This window comes from Callithrix jacchus, chromosome 5 (assembly GCF_049354715.1).
Source record: "Callithrix jacchus isolate 240 chromosome 5, calJac240_pri, whole genome shotgun sequence".
NCBI classification, from domain to species: Eukaryota; Metazoa; Chordata; class Mammalia; order Primates; family Cebidae; genus Callithrix; species Callithrix jacchus.
In genome coordinates this window covers 31,330,883-31,349,342 of record NC_133506.1, presented here as the reverse complement: position 1 = coordinate 31,349,342, position 18,460 = coordinate 31,330,883, and the positions used below count along the sequence as shown (strand labels likewise).

Sequence of the window (18,460 nt, the reverse complement as noted above, 5' to 3'; positions counted from 1 at the left end):
GCTGCTGTCATGGATGCATTTTGTGGAAAAGGGTAAAAGGTGGAATATATTATGCTGAATCATAAATGCCTACCCAGGAGTCAAAATAATGTTACAGGTGATAAATGAGAGACTGAACAGAGAGCGCATTCCCCCTCCCCACCACCCAAGTTTCCACCCAATTTCAGTCCTGCTGAAAGACAGATGTTGTATTGCCAGATCTTCAAATTTCTCAGCAGAAACTGGTTATCAGCATGGTGCCAGCCTCACTCCAAACACTTTCTGCAACAGAGCATGTAAGTACTCTGCATAATATACCAGTTTCTTTTCAAAGGCACAAGTGAGGTCATAGGAAAGCAAGGAAAATCTTCAGGAGCTGGAATTAAGGAGGAAGGTTGTACCTGAAGCTTTAAGGCCAAGCTGCCGCTGCTGCATCTTGGGGAGACAGGCCAGTCCTGGCAACGTGGCATGTGTTCAGTGCCCAGGGCAGAGGAAACAAGGCCTGGGTCTCCTCGAGGAGGGAGTGGAAAACAGACCACCATACAAAGATGGGAAGTTCAGAGACTAATGTATCCAGTGAAAACTCTGAATCCAGAATCACTCTGCCCATCAGTTCAGTGAGGGAAAACACGGGGTTTGACGCTGGCAAAGTTTTATGCTGAAAACACAGCACCATGTGGATTCAAGGTTTGGGGGTGTTAGCATTTGTGCAGCTAGGAAACCCCTACACTGAGGAACTAACATAAAAAGTGGTGAGATGTCACTGATTCCGAGGGGTACCCGCACCGCATCCTCACTTCAGGAAATGTGTAACGACAGTTTTCAATTAAAGTGCCACAGAGAAAAGTCAAAATTCAAGATTATAAAATGTACCAAGACACAGTCTGCCCTGAGCCTCAGTCAGCAGAGACAGCAGCCTTCCAAGAAGTTCAAGTGATAAAGTGAGTCTCTTTTAAGATATTCTAGCACACAAAGAGGCACCACATCCACACGGGGAAAAAAATTATCAAAAGAGACAAGACAAATTGAAATTTCCTGAAACAAAAATAAATACTGAATTTAAGACATGATGGATGAGTTAATAAGCAAACTTGAAATATCTGATGAGGGACCTGAGCTGGAATACGGAACTGATGGTACTACCTAGAATTCAGCATAACTGAGCTGGAATACGGAACTGATGGCACTGCCTAGAATTCAGCATAACTGAGCTGGAGTACGGAACTGATGGTACTACCTAGAATTCAGCATAACGTGGAAACAATGAAAGCCATATTAAAAGGTAGGAAGATAAAAATGAGAATGTTTCTCAATCTACTAATAAAAATCCAGATGAATAGACCGGGAATTCCAGACTGAGAGCACATAAAGAATGGGGAAGAGGCAACACCTGAAGATATTTGAGAATGTCTCAGAACTGACACAAGATGTGAATTTGCAGATTCAGACATATATAATACAAGGTAAATTAAAGCTATCCCACACTAAATATAGTACCTATACAATACCAAAGACAAAAATATGATCTCAACCAGAAAAAAAGATGATTTCTTTTTTTTTAAGATTGAGTTTTGCTCCTGTCTCCCAGACTAGAGTATAATGTCATGATCTAGGCTCACTACAACCTCTGCCTCCTCGGTTCAAGCAATTCTCCTGCCTCTGCCTCCCAAGCAGCCGGGATTACAGATGCCTGCCACCATGCCCAACTAAATTTTGCATTTTTTAAATAATAGAGATGGGGTTTCACTGTGTTGGCCAGGCTGTTGTCAAACTCCTGACCTCTGGTGATCCCCCTGCCTTGCCTCCCAAAGTGCTGGAATTATAGTCATGAGCCACTGCACCCAGCCCAGAGAAAATAATTTCAAATTCCTACAGGAAAAAAGCAAACCCATATTAGATTTCTCAATAACAGCAACAGAAAGTTTATTAGGCCATTCTAGCATCGCTATAAAGAAATACCTGAGACTAGGTAGTTTACAAAGAAGAGTGGTATATTTGGCTCATGGTTTTGCAGGCTGTACAGGAAGCATGGTGCTGGCATCTACTCAGCTTCTGGTGAGGCCTCAGGAAGCTTCCAATCATGGTGGAAGGAAAAGAGGAGCAGGCAGGTCACCTGGCCAAAGCAGGAACAAGAGTGAGCGGGGAGGTGGCATATACCTTTTTAACACCAGATTTCATGAAAACTCACTCATTATGGTGAGGGCAGAACCAAGGGGCTGGTGCTCAACCATTCACGAAGAAACCACCCCGATGATCCCATCACCTCCCACAAGGCCCTACGTCCAACACTGGGGATTACAATCCAACATGAGATTTGGACTGGGGACACACATCCAAACTATATTAGAAGCCATAAGGAAATCAAAAGTAATCTCAGCACTTGTGAGAGACAAATTCTTCATCCTAGAATTCTATACCTATTCAAACTATCATTCACAAATGAGAACATAAGGCCTTCGGACAAAGACTGAATGAAGCACTAATAGCCCTTCATTAAGGCTACTAAAGCATCTTCTCCAGAAAAAAGAAAACTGATCAGAAAAAGAAAAGATGAGGTGAAAAGTGAGTGAAGATCACGAGTGATATTTAAAGAGCACTGACTATTAAAAACAGCAGCAAAACTAACAACATTCATGATGGTTAATTCTGCTGGAACAAAAGTTGGAAAGAACTGAAATATGGAACAGCAACATCAGAAAACAAGGGGATTCTAATCTCCTTGTGCTGTTAGGAAGAAGGATGGGCAGTGTCAACTCTAGAATTTGCACATCAAGCAATGCATACTAAAAATTTAACAGAAACATCTAACAATAGAAATAAAATGAAAGCCAGTAGACAGAGAAAAGAAAGTTCAGAGAAACTGGAGCTCCAGAATTATTTTATAATAACAAATAATTGAAACACACACACACACACACACACACACACACACACACACACACACACACGTGTGTACACTAAATCCCTCAAGGGGCTACATGAAACATGCCCACAGCCCATCAGGTTGTAAACTCACCGTAAGGTGTGAGTTGTACACAAACAGTAAACCCGATGCTCATGCCAGAATGGTTTATGCCCAAGGCCTGTGGCATCCTTCACATGTTTGACGGTCTCTTGACTCCACAGTACTTTTTTAAATCACCATGAATGTGTTGGGTTGTGGGACCTGGCATCTGGGCAACTGGGTTTCTGCTTCTTGTTGACCTGGTAGTAACACCCTCAATTTGATCTTCAGCCTCCTGCTTCCACCTGTTTATTCCCCTTTCCTTTGGTGCTCCTGTGACCCCAGCCTGCACCTGCAGGGGAGTGGAATGGGAGCTAGTACACACTCATGGTTTTTATCAGTTTGAAGAACTGCATTTATTGCTTTTCCAGCTTCTGGCCTTGTTTTAACTTTTGCCTGCTCGTTTGGTTTTTATTTTTACTTTAAAATTTGATCTTCAACTTCTGGGCTTTCCTCTTAATTTTGTCGGTTCTAGGATTTTTTTGTTTGTTCATTTAACCATTTATGGTAAAATCTCTTATTTCACCTATCTTTTTCTTCATTGAGGCTTTGAAATTATCTGATATTTAAATATTATCCTTCTGGGCAGGGCATGGTGGCTCATGCCTGTAATCCCAGCACTTTGGGAGGCCGAGGCAGGCAGATCACTTGAGGTCAGGAGTTTGAGACCAGCCTAGCCAAAATGGTGAAACCCCATCTCTACTAAAAATACAAGAATTAGCCAGGTTTGGTGGTACATGCCTGTAATCTCAGCTACTTGGGAGGCTGAGGCAGGGGAATCGCTTGAACCTGGGAGGCAGAGGTTGCACTGAGCACAGGTTGTGCCAAAGCACACCAGTCTGGTCTACTCAGAGTGAGATTCTGTCTCAAAAAAGAAAAATTATCCTCCTTAATTTTCATTTTCACTTAGCTCATGGTTAACATTTTTGTGTAATCTCTTGACCTTCCCACTTTTTTTTTTTTTTTTTTGCTGGTTTATGCTTTTAAGACCATGTTAGGAACCTGAGGAGATCTAGAACACTTCTTGGCAGTTTGGCCTGCAGTGGTCCTCCTGGGCCCCAGGCTACTCTGAGGGTCACTGTTGTACCCACTGGGGGTGCTTCCCTGAAGGAAGGCAGCTTCTCTGCGCAGGGTGCCTGATGTGGAATAGCGCACCTCCTGGCTGTCCCACCAGCCCTTCTCAGAGATGAGCTCCCTGGGAGGGACACACGGATTCTGGGCAAACAGTGCCCATTAGCATGTCCTGGACAGGAGGAAACAGATGGCCAGTGGAGGCCCCTGCTGCTGCTTCTCTTCTGGTTGAATGGAAGAGGAGCCTCGGCCTAGCTCACACCTGCTGCTGCCCACTTTCTCGTCTCTAGCAGGGAAGGCTCCCCCGTGCCCACAGGCCTTCAGCAGCCAAAGGAGGAAGTTGCTACCCTTCTGCTGAGCAGCTGCAGGCAAGAGCCTCTTCTGCAGGCCACACCCCCAGCTCCGGGCATGCAGCAATCAGTGTGGCAAGGGCTGGGTTCCTGGAGCTGCAGAGAGATGGGCTAGGAACAGGGCTTCCAACCAAGGAGGGGCCTTATGCTGAGCTCATCACAGCTCCTTCCAGAAAAGCCCTGCCTCTTAGCAGTCAGGAATAAGCTGGTACCCAGTCTCATTTGTTCATCCTTCAGGAGCCATTCGGGAATGTAGATGATGAATCAGAAAGGCTCAGGCGTTCCTGGTTCCCCCGCTCTGTGTCTCAGCTCTCATCCCTGGGCCAGCCCTGGCGGCATCCCCTGGGCAGCAGGCAGCACACTCCAGCAGGCCACAGGTTTCGAAGGCTGGGGGTCAGTGTCCAGAAGCAGTCTCAGCCTTGACGGACAGACAGGGAGGATGGACCACCAGTAACTCAGAAGGGGTCCTGTTCTACCTTCCCAGGTCACCAGCAGGATGAATTGTGCCTTGGCCGGCCCCCCTGCATGCCCATGTCCCACTCCACTTCTGGCAAATCCAGTGCTCTCTGGCATCACTTCCCATGCAAGCTGCATGCACCCAAATCCTTGTCTCGGGGGCTTTTGGGGAGCCCATCGGAGATACCCGGACCCTCTTGCCAAATCCTTCCTTTATTCTAGAATCCCCTGCTGACCAAATGAGCTCCCAGGCTTCCTTGTCCACTGCCCAGCTTCTCTGCCTGTGTGAGTGACACAGACCTGCCCCTCACATGCTGCCGGGGCCCCCCAGGGCTCAGGTATGCCTGACTTTGGGAACAGATGTGGGACGGCCTGCCAGGTCCTGGAAGAGCCACTGCCCTGGACACCAGGGCATCAGCAGATTTGAAATAAACTGGAGGGAACACACAGGACCTTTTATTTTAGATGTGGCCCATCCCGGATTAGGCCCACCAGGCCACAGATCGACCCCAGCAGCAGGGCCAGGCTGGGGCTTCCAGAGAAGGAGCTTTTTCTGGTGCACCTTAATAGGACGTAAACTTCAGAGTTTGAGATTTTATTGCTTCAGTTTTAAAAGAAAAAAATAATGGTGCCAATACCCCAGAGCACCGGTCACCCTCAGCTCTGGTGGCACTAGGGGGACAGTGGCCATGCTCCCCCTCTTTTTGGAGCTTGAGGGAATTTCTTTCTCCTGAACCTGGCATGGTTTCCTGACAACTCGGATGTGGCATCACAGTCAGGCTTTCCTTTTTTGGGTGTGTGGGTGTGCTGCCGCCTGGCACGTGGCATGCTTACATAGAGGGTTCACCTCATCTCATTCCACGTGCCCCTGTCTCATAACTTGCTAAGGATGTAAATGCTGGACAGACAGACCTTTACCTGGACCGTGGGTGCGCTCCCAGCTGCAGCTGCATTCACCTACCCGGAAACTCCTCCCTGAGGTTATTTATGAACCAGACCTGGTGGTGCCTAATAAAGACACTTAGGGTAAACTGAGGCCAGCGCTGAGAGCTGCTGGAAGCCAAGTGGTACCCTGGGGGTCTGCACTGCAGGGTCAGCATCTGCCACGGCCCCTCTTTGATTCCTGCCATCCTGGTACCTCTGTCTGGACCAGTTACAAAGAAACAATTTCCCCTTGGCAGTGCTGTTCTCAACTGCATGTAGCTACCACCAATTCACAGAATTTGGCAGAAGAGGGAGAATGAGACAACCGAAAATCCCGCAACTCTTGATGACATGTCATTATCTTCAGGACTCTTTGAAACTTCGCTTCAAGTGCTGCAAGGGGAAAGTCTAGCATCTCACTTTCTATATGCGAATTTCTGACCTTCTAAAATAAGTCCTAGCCCCACCGCGTCCTGATGTCCAGGACTGGGTCTCCTAAGGAGAACACTAGAGGCATCCAGACAGCAGAAACACCTGACCCAGGCGAGTGGAGTAAACATGGAAACAATAGACATGCGTGGAGGTCACCTAAGATTGCCAAGAATGAGGGCCCAGTCTGCTCCCCAATTTCAGTTTTATTAAAACTGTTGCAGTACGTTTACACAAGCTCCAGAAGTGAACAATCCGTGTGGATTCCTAAACTCCACCCCAATGTAGCTGCGGGGTTGAGTAAGGGGGGCAGATCTGGGATTAGATATGGAGGAGCTATTCTGACTCGCCCTCTTCCCTGCCATCCTCGTACCTCTGATTCCTGCCATCCTGGTACCTCTGAGGTACCTCTGAGGTTAAGACCTGAGGGGGTCTTAAACGTCAGTGAGCCCAGAGAATGGCCACCTCTCCCTACCAGGTCCCACCTCAGACAAACATGACCGCTGGGCAGCTTCCATCTCCGTGAGATAATTTCCCCAGGGCTCCCCCTGCTGCGTCCTTGGCTGGTTTTCCTGCTCCCCAACCAGGTCTTCCCATTGGCTCTTTGCCAGGTCCTCTGTCCAGCCTTTTCCAACTCATCTCCTGGTAGCCCGTAGTGTCAACTACCCGCCCTATGCCAATAACCACTCGGCCAGCAAGCTCAGCACCCACAGACCCTCTGCTGGCTCTGCACCCACCATGTCTGTGAACAGCCCTGCCGCTGCCCACCTGGCCTTGCCCCACACCTGGCATCTATCCACCACCACCTCCTCCATGAAAATCAAAGCATCAACAAGCCCTACTTCTCCCTCGCCACCTAGACCAAGCTGCCATCCTCTCACCCAGGCCAATTCAACCATCTCCTAGTTCTTCCCCACATCCTTACTGGGCTAGTGAAGCTGTCACGGGGTATCTCAGAAGGGAAATTGGTCCTGTGACAGCCCTGCAGGAATTCTTCAGTGACACAGCTCCAGGGTTACAGACCAAAGGCCTTAGCGTAGCTCATGAGGGCCAGCATATCCCAACCCTGTCTAGTTCTCCGCCTCAGCTCTGATGTCCCCAAACTCTGTGTTCCCATGTCACTGGCCTTCTTCGAAGTAAAAGCTGTTTTTCATGAGCTACGGATTTTAAAGTTTGGATCCAGATTCATTCTGAAGAAAACTGAAAACTAGGAACATCCATGCTCCACCACAGGGATGACACAGCCCCAGGTCTCAGCCCCAGGCAGCCTCTGAGCCACAATGGAGACCTACAGCCAGGGTGAGGGTGGCATCCAGAGAGCACTGAGGGAGCGCAGTCGGGCTTGGGTTTCCTTCCTTGTGTCTCTGTCCCGCCTTTCACTGTTTTCTATCCATGGCTTTCTGCTAGGCATGGGCTCTCTTCATTATGTGGGTCTTGGTTGCTCCCTGGGCTACCTATGCCACAATCACACTGCAGTAAAACAAGCCATCAGAGAGCCACACAAGAACGTCCACAGAGCATGAAACTGCTCCCCCTGGACCCCACGGATCTGCTTTGTAAGCAGCAACCCTCATGCAACGTCCGCCATCCAGTCACTCAACAGGTCAGGCCTGAGCACCCACCCTGCAGGAGGCGTGCTCTCTGTGCTGGTGGGGGGCGTAAGGGAAGCAGCCAGAGGAAGCCTGTGTGCTTGGGAAGCTCACACTTGACCTAAGCGTGACAGGCAAGTCATGAGCTCAGTAAGTGAGTGCCGCAGATAAGAGCCATGGAAAGCTAGCACAGGGTCGGGGGACTGCAGTGCTGGGGGGCTGGGGAGGCGTTCCCAGTGGGGCGTTTTGGGGGATGACGCTCACTGCTTCTATGAGAACTCTGCATCCCTTATCAGAGCAGAAGCAGACGAGCTTCTCCTGAGCCCCTGGTCTATTTTTACCGCGTGGACACTATGAGTCACGCTGCTGATTGTGTCTCCCTCTCAGCACTGCTGCTGAGTGCACAGCCAGCTCCAGACACCAAAATACATGTGGGGTACTCACCTGCCTCTTGGTGTAATCTCACTTTGCCTAATCTTTTCCCTCCCCCTTTTTAGGACCACCTGTGTCTTTGGTTAGCTGGTTAGCCGATCTTGTTATATTGCTATCTGTCCGCCCTGTGCGGTAAGTACCCTGCAGAAGCAATGCATTCCCAGCTCTATTTCCAGGCACCGCAAGCCTCCTTCAGGCAGGGACACCTGCCTTCCCCCACAGTCCTCAGGAAGGAGCAACAGAGAAGAAAAAATGAGGGCCCGGCCTGCTTCCCAAACCCAGCTGAAGACCACAAAGCTTCTGAGACGCTGACCAGGAATCTGTGCATTCATGCATCCCAGATAAAGGTCCCTCGAAACTCAGAAGCGTGGTGGGCTTCATGCCATGGCATCTTGAATGATCACTGAACATAACTGCGTTGAAGTTCTTGTCCACTCAACTTACCAGAGTTTAAAGCAGAATTAACATAAACGCAAACACAAAACTCCCTCGTCAGTGCTCTGTGTTTTCCAGACACGTCAGCAGGCGCTGTATGAATCAGTGCCGGCACTCTCTTCTTCAGTGACCTTTGCTTTTTATTTCCGGTAACAGAGGACAGCCCCAAGGCCTTCACACCATCCTAACCAGAAGCCAAATGGCAATGCACCTCGGAGGATGTGCATTTTATCTAGAAAAGCAAATTAGCAAGTTCTTAACAAAGATTTGAATGGAACACCCATGGAATGACACTAACTCTTAAAAGTCACTAAAATAGCTGCCAGCATCAAATAAACGACTGTTTCAAAGTCATTCTTTCCCAGCACTCTGCAGGAAGATTCACTGGTGAGGATTCTGAGAGATTCTGTCTCCCTGACATTCGTTCCTGCCTGTGCCTCGGGTATGATTCATCCCGGAGAGCCCAGGACGAGGCTCTGTGAATCAGAATCAGAGCAGCACCAGTGCACAGGCAGAGACTCTTCCCAAGAGACGCACGAAGCCCTGCTCACCACTCGTACTGGGCAGGACTCACTCAGTGATGTGAAGAAAGCAGGTGGCGCAGAACAGACCTGCCACTTCCACAAGGCTCTGACTACGGCATCCAGGACGATGCCCAAGACCTTCCAGAAGCTTGCCCTGCGACAAGGATCTCAGTGTACACAGTTCATTTGGGGCATGGTTCCGGAAAGCACTGGCTGGAGGCAAGGAAGGTGGATAACAGAAGGCAAGAGGTGCATGCAGTTAAGCCAGCTGCCGCTGGGGCTCAGCCCTGGGGGGACATCTGGGGACTGTGGAGGACCTGCACTCAGAGCTATCAGGATGGGGGCATCTACCCAGCAACTTCCTGCCTGCCACCAGCCCCGGGCTGCTCGTGGGCCATTCGTTCTTGGCCCTCAGCTTGCCCTGGCCTGGACGAAGCAGTCTCCCCTTGCTGTAAAAGAATCCCCAGGAAGAAAGCCACAGGTGTCAGCCAGAAGCAGCTCGGGGCCTACAGAGGTGAGCGCCCAGTGGGTACACCTGGCACACTGGCCTTACTTGCTCTGGTGCATAAATGCTCCTGGATGAGACACCACAAGTGGATGCTTCTAATAACTCTGTAAGGCAGAGGCTAGTGCATGGCAGATAAATAATATCAGAAGCGCAGGGACCAAGCACCTCACCATCAAATACGTCCCAACACCCCTGTGACCCGGACATTGTATTACTACCACCATTTCCAGAAGAGGGAACAGAGGTACAGAGAGGCAAAGTGTGCTGCTGACGGTCACACAGCTAATAAGTGGCAAGGCTGGAATCTGAACCCGCGTGGCCTCGGAACCTCTGTCCCCAGTCCCTGCCCCATAAGGCTTCCCGTCAGAAACGTCGTCACATGAATGGATGGACACAGCACAGCTCAGGGCCTGAAATAAGCTTGAAGGGTGATGAACGGTATCCGTGAACTGGATTCACAGATTTGATCGATGGACTCCACTCCTGCTGCTCAGAGTGCCTCACGCGTGCTCTCTTCCCTGTCACCTGGGGCTGTTGCCCTCTATATGCCGCAGAGGATATGGAAGCCACAGGCACGGCATTTAGGTCCCAGCAGAATCGCCATTTTCAAGAGTTTTAGTATACACAGAAGTACAATGTGCAAAGCACACACTGCATATATAAATTACAAAATAAACTTTGCAATATACAAAAATAGATGGAATATGTAAATATGCTGTCCACGTGGGTAGGTAAGTAGATAGGTAGATTTCTTTTCCTGAAAGCTTCAAATTATTTTAGTATGCTTGCCAGTTTGAGGGAATCTCTTTTCCTAACTTCGTTTCCTGTGTTTTTAGTGTTTATATGGTAGAGGTGGTCAGCCATCCCACTGCTGTTTTCAATTTTTCTTCACTAATTAGAAAACTTTCCCTCAGGGCTCCCCCAGAGTCGTGCACACACCTTGTCAGCCTAAGATTATAAATGCAATTTATTCTGCTTTATGGGAAAGGAATCTTCCACAGCACATGCTTCCAAATATAACTTCCACACTCTGTAGGGTCCTCCTGTTCAGATGGAAGTGGCTGACAGGACCATCATTTTAGAAGCTTTAACTAAGCACGCTGTGGAGCCAGACATGAGGTCAAGTCCAAAGAAGGGTGCCATGATGCCTGCACGCAGCACGCTTGGGTTTTATGATCTGTAACGAGCATGGCACACCTGACTGGAATGAAGACAGAGGAGAAAGCGAGTGGGGTGGGGGAGGGAGGGAGGAAGAGAAGGAAAGAATCTGTTTTTGTTTTCCAACTAGAAACAGCGACTCTCTAAGTTGATACTGAAATGCCCGAACAGCTCAATGTTTTGTGGAAACTTACAGAAAAAGGATGAAAATAGCGCTTGATAGAAAGGTACTCCAACGTTTCATTGGCAGCATAGAAGGTATTTCTGTTTCTTCTGCCATTTTCTATCAATGACATCTGTGACTTCTATGTGTTCACTTTTAAAGTAACATAGGACTCACACTTGCCACCATTTAAAACGTCATTTGAGAGCTACACGTGCATAAATCCAGCATCACCATCACTGAGAGGGTCGGGGTTGCTAGCACGTTCTGATGCTTTTGTCCAGGAGTCTTCGGCAGCAAACCGGCAGGCTGGCTGGCCGTGGCCTTTTTTGGGTTCCCTCTCCTGAGGCCCCCTTTTGGCCATTCCACTTCTCACTGAATCTGGGGAGATGAGTGGGTACAGAGTGATGATGTGGCCCCGGCCCCTCTCAGTTCAGCTATTTGTGTTGGAATCGGGAAGGTTATGGCATGATTTACAGGGCAGCTGTGATCCCCACTGCCCTGGCTGATCACCAGGAATCAGCTTTTACATATATTCATGTCTGTCATCGATGCATGACAACTTTCACTGGGCTGTATGGAATTTCTACACGACCGGAGAGTCGCCGCTCTTGCCTTATCAAGAACGCTTTTGCTTTCTTGCTTTCTCTCCCACCAGTGAGCAGCCTCTGCGTGGGCACGGCCTGGAAAACCAGTTTGCACAGTTAGGTTCTTGGAAAAGCCAGTGAATCTGGACAGGCACTGACTCAGCCTGTACACGTCACTTCTCGTCCACACTAGTTGCTGCAAGCATTTATGCCACCACAGGTTGGCACATGTTGGTAGTTCTCCCGTGTCACAGGTAAACACCCTAATTGTCATTTATGGACGCATGCAGTGTAGGCTGGCCTGGGTGGCAGAGGAGGGTGGTGGTGAATATAAGCTAATTATCCTTCAGCACTGCCACAAATAACTGTGCCCCTGGGCCTGAGACAGAGAACAGAAAACCGCATGTCCCGTTCCTCTTCTGACCACTCATGGCTGAACTAGATCAGGAAAAGCTCCCATCTCTCCTTAAACACGTGACACTAGGCTGGGCACAGGGGCTCATGCCTGTAATGCCAGCACTCTGGGAGGCCGAGGTGGGCGGATCACTTGAGGTCATGAGTTCCAGACCAGCCTGGCCAACGCGGTGAAACCCATTTCTACTAAAATTATGGAAGTTAGCTAGGTACGATGGCGCACACCTGCAATCCCAGCTACTCATGAGGCCGAGGCAGGAGAACTGCTTGAACCCGGGAGGCAGAGGTTGTAGTGAGCTGAGATCACGCCATTATACTCCAGTCTGGGCAAAAGAGCAAGACTCCATCTCAAAACAAACAAAAACAGGTGACACTAGTGCCTACCAAGAGTCTACTGATTGGTGCAGCCGTTGGGGAAAACAGTTCCTCAAGAAGTAGAAACTCCCAGTACCCTGTGACCTGGCAGCCCTGCTCCTGGCTGTGCTCCTGGACGCCCGCACGCCCGTGTTCCCTGCAGCATTTGTCACAACATCCAAGGCACGGAAGCAGCCCAGGGGCCCACGGACAGACGAATGAAGAAAGAAAAGGTGCTGTACACACCATGGAAATGGAACGCCTTACCGAAGAGGGGAATCCTGACATCTGTGACATGGACCAGCCTGAAGGACATCATGCTAAGGTGAACGCGGCCAACACACAAGGACACATCTACGTATATGATACGAGGAATCGAACACAGTCAAACTGACAGCAGCACAGAGTGGAATGGTGGCTGGCAGGGGCGGGGAGTGGGAGATGCGGATGGGACAAAGTTTTGGTTACACAAAATGAAAAGGTCCTCAAGCTACTGTGCAGCTCAGCACCTGCGGCTAACGTAGAAATTTAAAGAACAAAATTGTAAGTATATAAGCTATACTTAACATTTTGCTAAGAGGGTAAACTTTATGTTAAGTGTTCTTATCACAATAATACTCTAATACTAAATGAAGAGAGTGGGAGGAAGCTTCCGCAAGTGATGAATAAGTTTGTGGCATAGAGTATGTTGACGGCTTCAGGGGTGTACACTGAGGCCCCAAGCCCTCAAGGTGCATACATTAAACATGCCTAGCTTTTTGTGTGTCAGTCAAACTTCAGTAAAGCAGGCTGCTTTGTTTTCGTTTAAAGAGTCTGCTGATTGGACACCTCATCAGGGTCTGGGCTGTGAGATCATCATGTGGGGAACCACCCTGGAATGAGGGCTGTTATGTTCTGGTGTTTATTTAGACAACCTGCCAGTGCCTTTGGCTGCCGGCCGAGTCTGCTCTGTATGAGAGCCCGTGTGGAGATTCCAGGGTAAGGTCATGGATCTGGACAGTCAAGGTGGAAAAGCTGTTGACCGTCAGCACGTGGCCATTGTCTTCCATCTGGTTCAGGCAGAAGGGAACGCACAGATCACATACGAAACCAGAGTACTGCATGATCTTCAGATACGCTCTGGGGACGTGAGCTAAACTGCTCTTCAGCCCCTGTAGCTGACATTCTTCACCGACGCCCACTTTTTCTTTTTAACAGCAGTGGGCCCCAGGGTTGTCCAGAAGGTCCTGTATCCATTTCACTTTAGGCAGAGACACCAGGTTCCTGAAGAAATGCTGCTCTCCATCCATTCTTACCTCCGGTCTGTATGGCATGGGCAGTGCAGTGCACACAGAAGACTAGCCAGTCCCTCCCAAGACCCCAACTGTCCTGAAATCCAAGAAGCCAAATGCTGAATCAAGAAAGCTGAGGCCGGGTGCGATGGCTCACACCTATAACCCCAGCACTTTGGGAGGCCGAGGTGGGTGGATCACTTGAGGCCAGGAGTTCAAGACCAGCTTGACCAACATGGTGAAAACCCATCTCTACTAAAAATACAAAAATTAGCCAGGCTTGCTGGTACACACCTATAGTCCCAGCTACTCGGGTGGCTGAGGCATGAAAATTGCTTAAACTAGGAGGTGAAGGTTGAGATGAACTGAGATTGCACCAATGCACACTCAGCCTGGGCAACACAGAGACTCTGTCTCAGAGAGAGAGAGAGAGAGAGAGAGAGAGAGAGAGAGAGAGAGAGAGAGACAGAGAGAGACAGAGAGAGACAGAGAGAGACAAGAGACAGAGAGAGCGAGAGAGAGAGACAGAGAGAGACAGAGAGAGAGAGAGACGGGAGAAGCAGAAGAAACTTCTTGATTCACAGGACCCAGACATCAGCCATCTCATTTCAAATATATAGGAACAGAAGGATAAAATTCTGTCTCCTAAGAAAACATGAGCTAGCAATGAAATAGTAAATTATGCAAATGGATTTAGTGCTACTATGAAGAAACGGAACTCTTTAATAAGCCTACTAAGGCTGGATCTAGAAACTCAAAAGTACCAGGAGAGTTTTCAGGGGTAAAGGGTAGAAACTGAGAATTAGAAATATATAAAAATTACATCACTAAAGGAAAAATAAGGGTAAGAAAAATCTTACATAATATATTTAAGATGCTTCCAAATATAAATTATTATATTCGGAACGTGCTTATTTAAAGCTCAGCTTTTAAAATGATGGTCCTATCAGCCATGTCCATCTCAACATCCTCCTGCCCGACCAGGGAGGACCCTACAGAGTGTGGAATTTACCTCTGGAAGCATTATTATATATTATTATTAATAATCATATATATAAGAATAAAAGTGAAGGCAAACAGGTCTTTTTTCTGCCCCGACTCTGGGGATATCTGGCTTTAGTGTTAGGATAAGGTGTTACATGGTAAAAGAATAATAACAGCTTTATTATTATTGGGAAAGTAAAGCTATCTGGGAAAGGAAACCAATATTCACTACACTGTGCTGTGTATTTTCATACACATTATCCCAAGTGATCGTCTCACCAAGCCAAGTAGAAGTTAATTTTGATGCCCATTTTATAGATGAGGAAACAAATGTTCAAAACAAAAAAAAAAAACAGTATCTTGCCGTGAGTTACAAACCCGGTCAGTAAGTTACACCCAAGTGTGCCCAACGCCAAAACCCACATTTATTCCACTATATAAACCCATGCTTTTAGAATCAAAAAGAATAAAATAGTAAGAATGAAATTTAACAAAAGAAATGAGACATTTCTATGCCGAGAGCTACTGGGCATCTCACTGGAAAAATCACCGAAGACCTAAGTGTGTGGAGAGAGATCCGTGTTCATGAACTGGAAACACACTTGTCAACCTGAGCCACAGAGTCAGTGCGCTCCCATCAGCATCACGGCCGGTGGAACGGACAGTGTGTCCTCACGTTAACATCCACGGGGAAACGCGAGGGACAGTGTGTCCTCACGTTAACATCCACGGGGAAACGCGAGGGACAGTGTGTCCTCACGTTAACATCCACGGGGAAACGCGAGGGACAGGGTCCCTCTCTTGCTGCTCCTGACACATGCAGCCAATGTGTTTTTAAATATAGAAATAATAACGACCTCCGTTTCCCAGGCAGGCAGCTCTCTTTGCCCAGCATTTGGCCAGGGGGTTGGCCCACATCCCCAGTGTGACCGCATGTGTATCCCCATCAACTTTAGAACTCAGTTACTCTCGTTTTCGCATGAAGAAAGTGAGGTCCTAGTCCTAGGACTTGATCCTCATTCACAGAGAAATCCGTCGCTCGGGGAACTGGATGAAGTGGGCTGGGACCGTAACTGGGGTGATGCCTGAGTGATAAACTGGGGTGGGGGTGGCAGTAAAGTGTTGTGTGCAGTGACTGGGGAGGTGACCCTCTAAAGGTGGCCGAGTGGCTGCCCTCCAGCAAGCCAAGGGCAGACCAGAGGGCAGGTCGGAACTAAGCTGAGGGCCCGCCTGGAGGGTGCTCCTGTCTTCGGAAAGAGCTGACAGGGAATCCACTCAGCCTCCTAATGTCCCTAAGAATAAGTCACACCGTTCCAGGGGCAAATCCCACGCTAGTAGAGGAGTATGGCCTCAGTACCATGTGGGATCCCTGACTCAGTTTAAATTTAGTGTTAAGCATAATAAACACAGCTGTCAATGACCAGGACTACCGCAGATGCACTAGCGACTGTTCTGAAACCAGGTTCTGTCTGTTTAACTGGCCAGGGCACTGTTACAGAACCAACGAGAACCCAGGACCTGGGCTCAGGCAGTGGGAGTTACTCCCAAGAGAGGGTCCTATATTGATGCAGAAGCTCAAAGGGCTGAGGAGGCCCTGCCAGGGCAAGGGTGCACCCCACCAAGGGCCTGCACCCTACCAAGGGCATTTCTGGGCCTCCCTCAGAGTGGAAGAGGACCACCAGGTCCTCTCTTAGGACATCGAGAAGCCAGGGGGTGCATTCCACATCTGAGGTCCCTGAAGCCAGCACAGCAGAGGTTCCTCTGGGCAGCCGGGCCAGACTTCTGCAGGGCAAAGGGGCAGGGTGAGCAGGCTGGGTCCTCAGGGCCCCCGTCCCTGCTGCCACCAGTCCTGCCCACCCTCCCCGGCCACCTGCACCCCTTCCAGGGGGGGCCTGTTCCCTGCATCCTGTTCCTCCCCGTCTCTCAGGGCTCAACTTCACAGACATTTGGAGGCGTCAGCACCAGGCACCCTGTCCCTTCACCCACCACCGCCTATGCCACTCTCTGTGACTTCAAAGCCCACCCAAAGTGCTAGCTTCTCGATCTCCTCACCCCCCGACGTCTATGATCTCTCCTGCTCCTCTCCTGAGCAGTCTACACCACAGTCACTCTCAGACCCTCCAGCCCCTCCAGCTGTGTGGTTCTGAGGCTGCTCTTTTCCACTTCCCTCCCTGCTCACGCCCACGGCAGCTTCCCTGACACTGAGCCCTCAGTCCTCCACTCTTCACTGGCTTCCCCCACACTCCCAGCCCACACATGCTGCCCTGCCGTCCTGCCAGCCTGCACTCACAGAGATCCGGCTACGCATGCCGCCGTCAGCCCTCTTCCCTGCCCTCTTTGTACATTGCTGGTGAAGCCACTGCTGTGTTCAAACCCAGTCCTCCCCCAACTCCTCCCTCCCAATACCCAGTGAGTGGGGGTGTGGCCCAGATGCACCCAGCTGAGCTGCCACCACCAGGAATCTCAAGGGCCAGTGTCTGCAGTTCTGTCCTCAGCTCTCAGGGCCAGGCCTCCTCCTCCAGGCCGCCACACGTTGGGTTGACTCCAAGACGCTCCTTCACCTTTTCTTCCTTTTCTCTCTACCTAGTGAGCTCAGCCAGCCTGGGTTCTTCCACATCTGAGGTCCACAGCCTGGGGTTCACCAGCGCTCTCCCAATGCTGGTGGTGCCCCCAGTAGCGGGCCATGCCTCCCCTCTGAGCAGAGGCTGCCCAGTGGACCCCTGAGGGTGGGGTAAAGCTCCTCACACTACAGTGTCAAGACAGAGCTCTGCTCTTCCTCCACCACCCTCCACTGCTCACCAACTCCACTTAGCATTCAAGAACTTCTAGGTGCTAGATTTCAGGTATGGATAATGGAGCATTGACAAAACCAGACAAACACCGCCTCTTGGAGCCTGCAGCTCAAAGCCCTCAAGTATATTTAATATTAGGGAAGATGCAGTTCAAAAGAATCTACTTAAACCAGGAAGCAAACTTCACTATAGTGTGTGTGCACGTGGATGTGCGTGTGCCCATGCATGTGTGCCTGTACACGTGTATGCTCAAGCATGTGTGTGTGCATGCCTGTGCGCAGACGTGTGTGCATGCCTGTGCATGGATGTGTGTGCACAGGCATGCATGTGTGCTCATGCACGTGTGTGTGCATGCCTGTGCATGGATGTGTGTGCACAGGCTTGCATGTGTGCACACGAGGGCCAGTTCAGCTTCACGCCAAAAAAGGAAACCTACAACTAGGAAAGTGAGTCCATTTAGCTTTTACCAAGGTTATTATAATTATGAGTATGTGTTGGAGTGAAAAACGATCCAGTGTCATTTAGGTTTCTTCTGTAACTTTTCCAACAAAACGGACTTCGACAGAAACAGGAAAGAGAATGACTTCCACAGAAATATTCAAAGGCTTCCCCAAGTTTCCTGAGGGCATCTCAATACTTCAATGGACTTGAATTTCAGTATCCCTCTCCTGCCTGAAATCTCTTGCAGATTTTCTCTTCACCAGTCATGAATGAAATTAGGACAGCAGGATCATCCCCACCAATGCTTCAATCTCGTATACAGCCAGGCCCAGCGTCCTGTGCACCAGCACCTTGAATTCCTGCCACTTTGCAAAATGTGTCAGCTCTTTGCTTAAAGGATTTGGCTTTCAGGTGGAAGGGCAGAGTGAGACTTTCGCCAGATGCATAGGAAGACGGAGGAGGGGGGCTGGGTGTGCAGGCGGTGAGCTGGGTGCTGGGCCCCTCCCCTGGGCAGCCCTGTGGCCATGGAGACACCTTACACTTCAGCAATGTCGGGGGTCGGGCGTTGGGGAACTGCACTAAAGATCTAAGCATC

General features: G+C 49.5%; 1 protein-coding gene across 7 annotated transcripts in view; it reads right to left on the bottom strand.

The window, feature by feature from the left end:
* SYNDIG1 (synapse differentiation inducing 1) overlaps positions 1-18,460 on the bottom strand; it is a 193,798-nt gene that overhangs the window by 153,506 nt on the left and 21,832 nt on the right. For 2 of the 7 annotated variants that reach the window (XM_054255293.2, XM_078371521.1), the window contains exon 2: positions 1,939-2,092. The exons of the other annotated variants lie outside the window; for them this stretch is intronic. The gene's annotated coding sequence lies outside the window, so the exon portion shown is untranslated. The remainder of the gene's footprint in view (positions 1-1,938; positions 2,093-18,460) is intronic. 7 annotated transcript variants of the gene reach the window in all.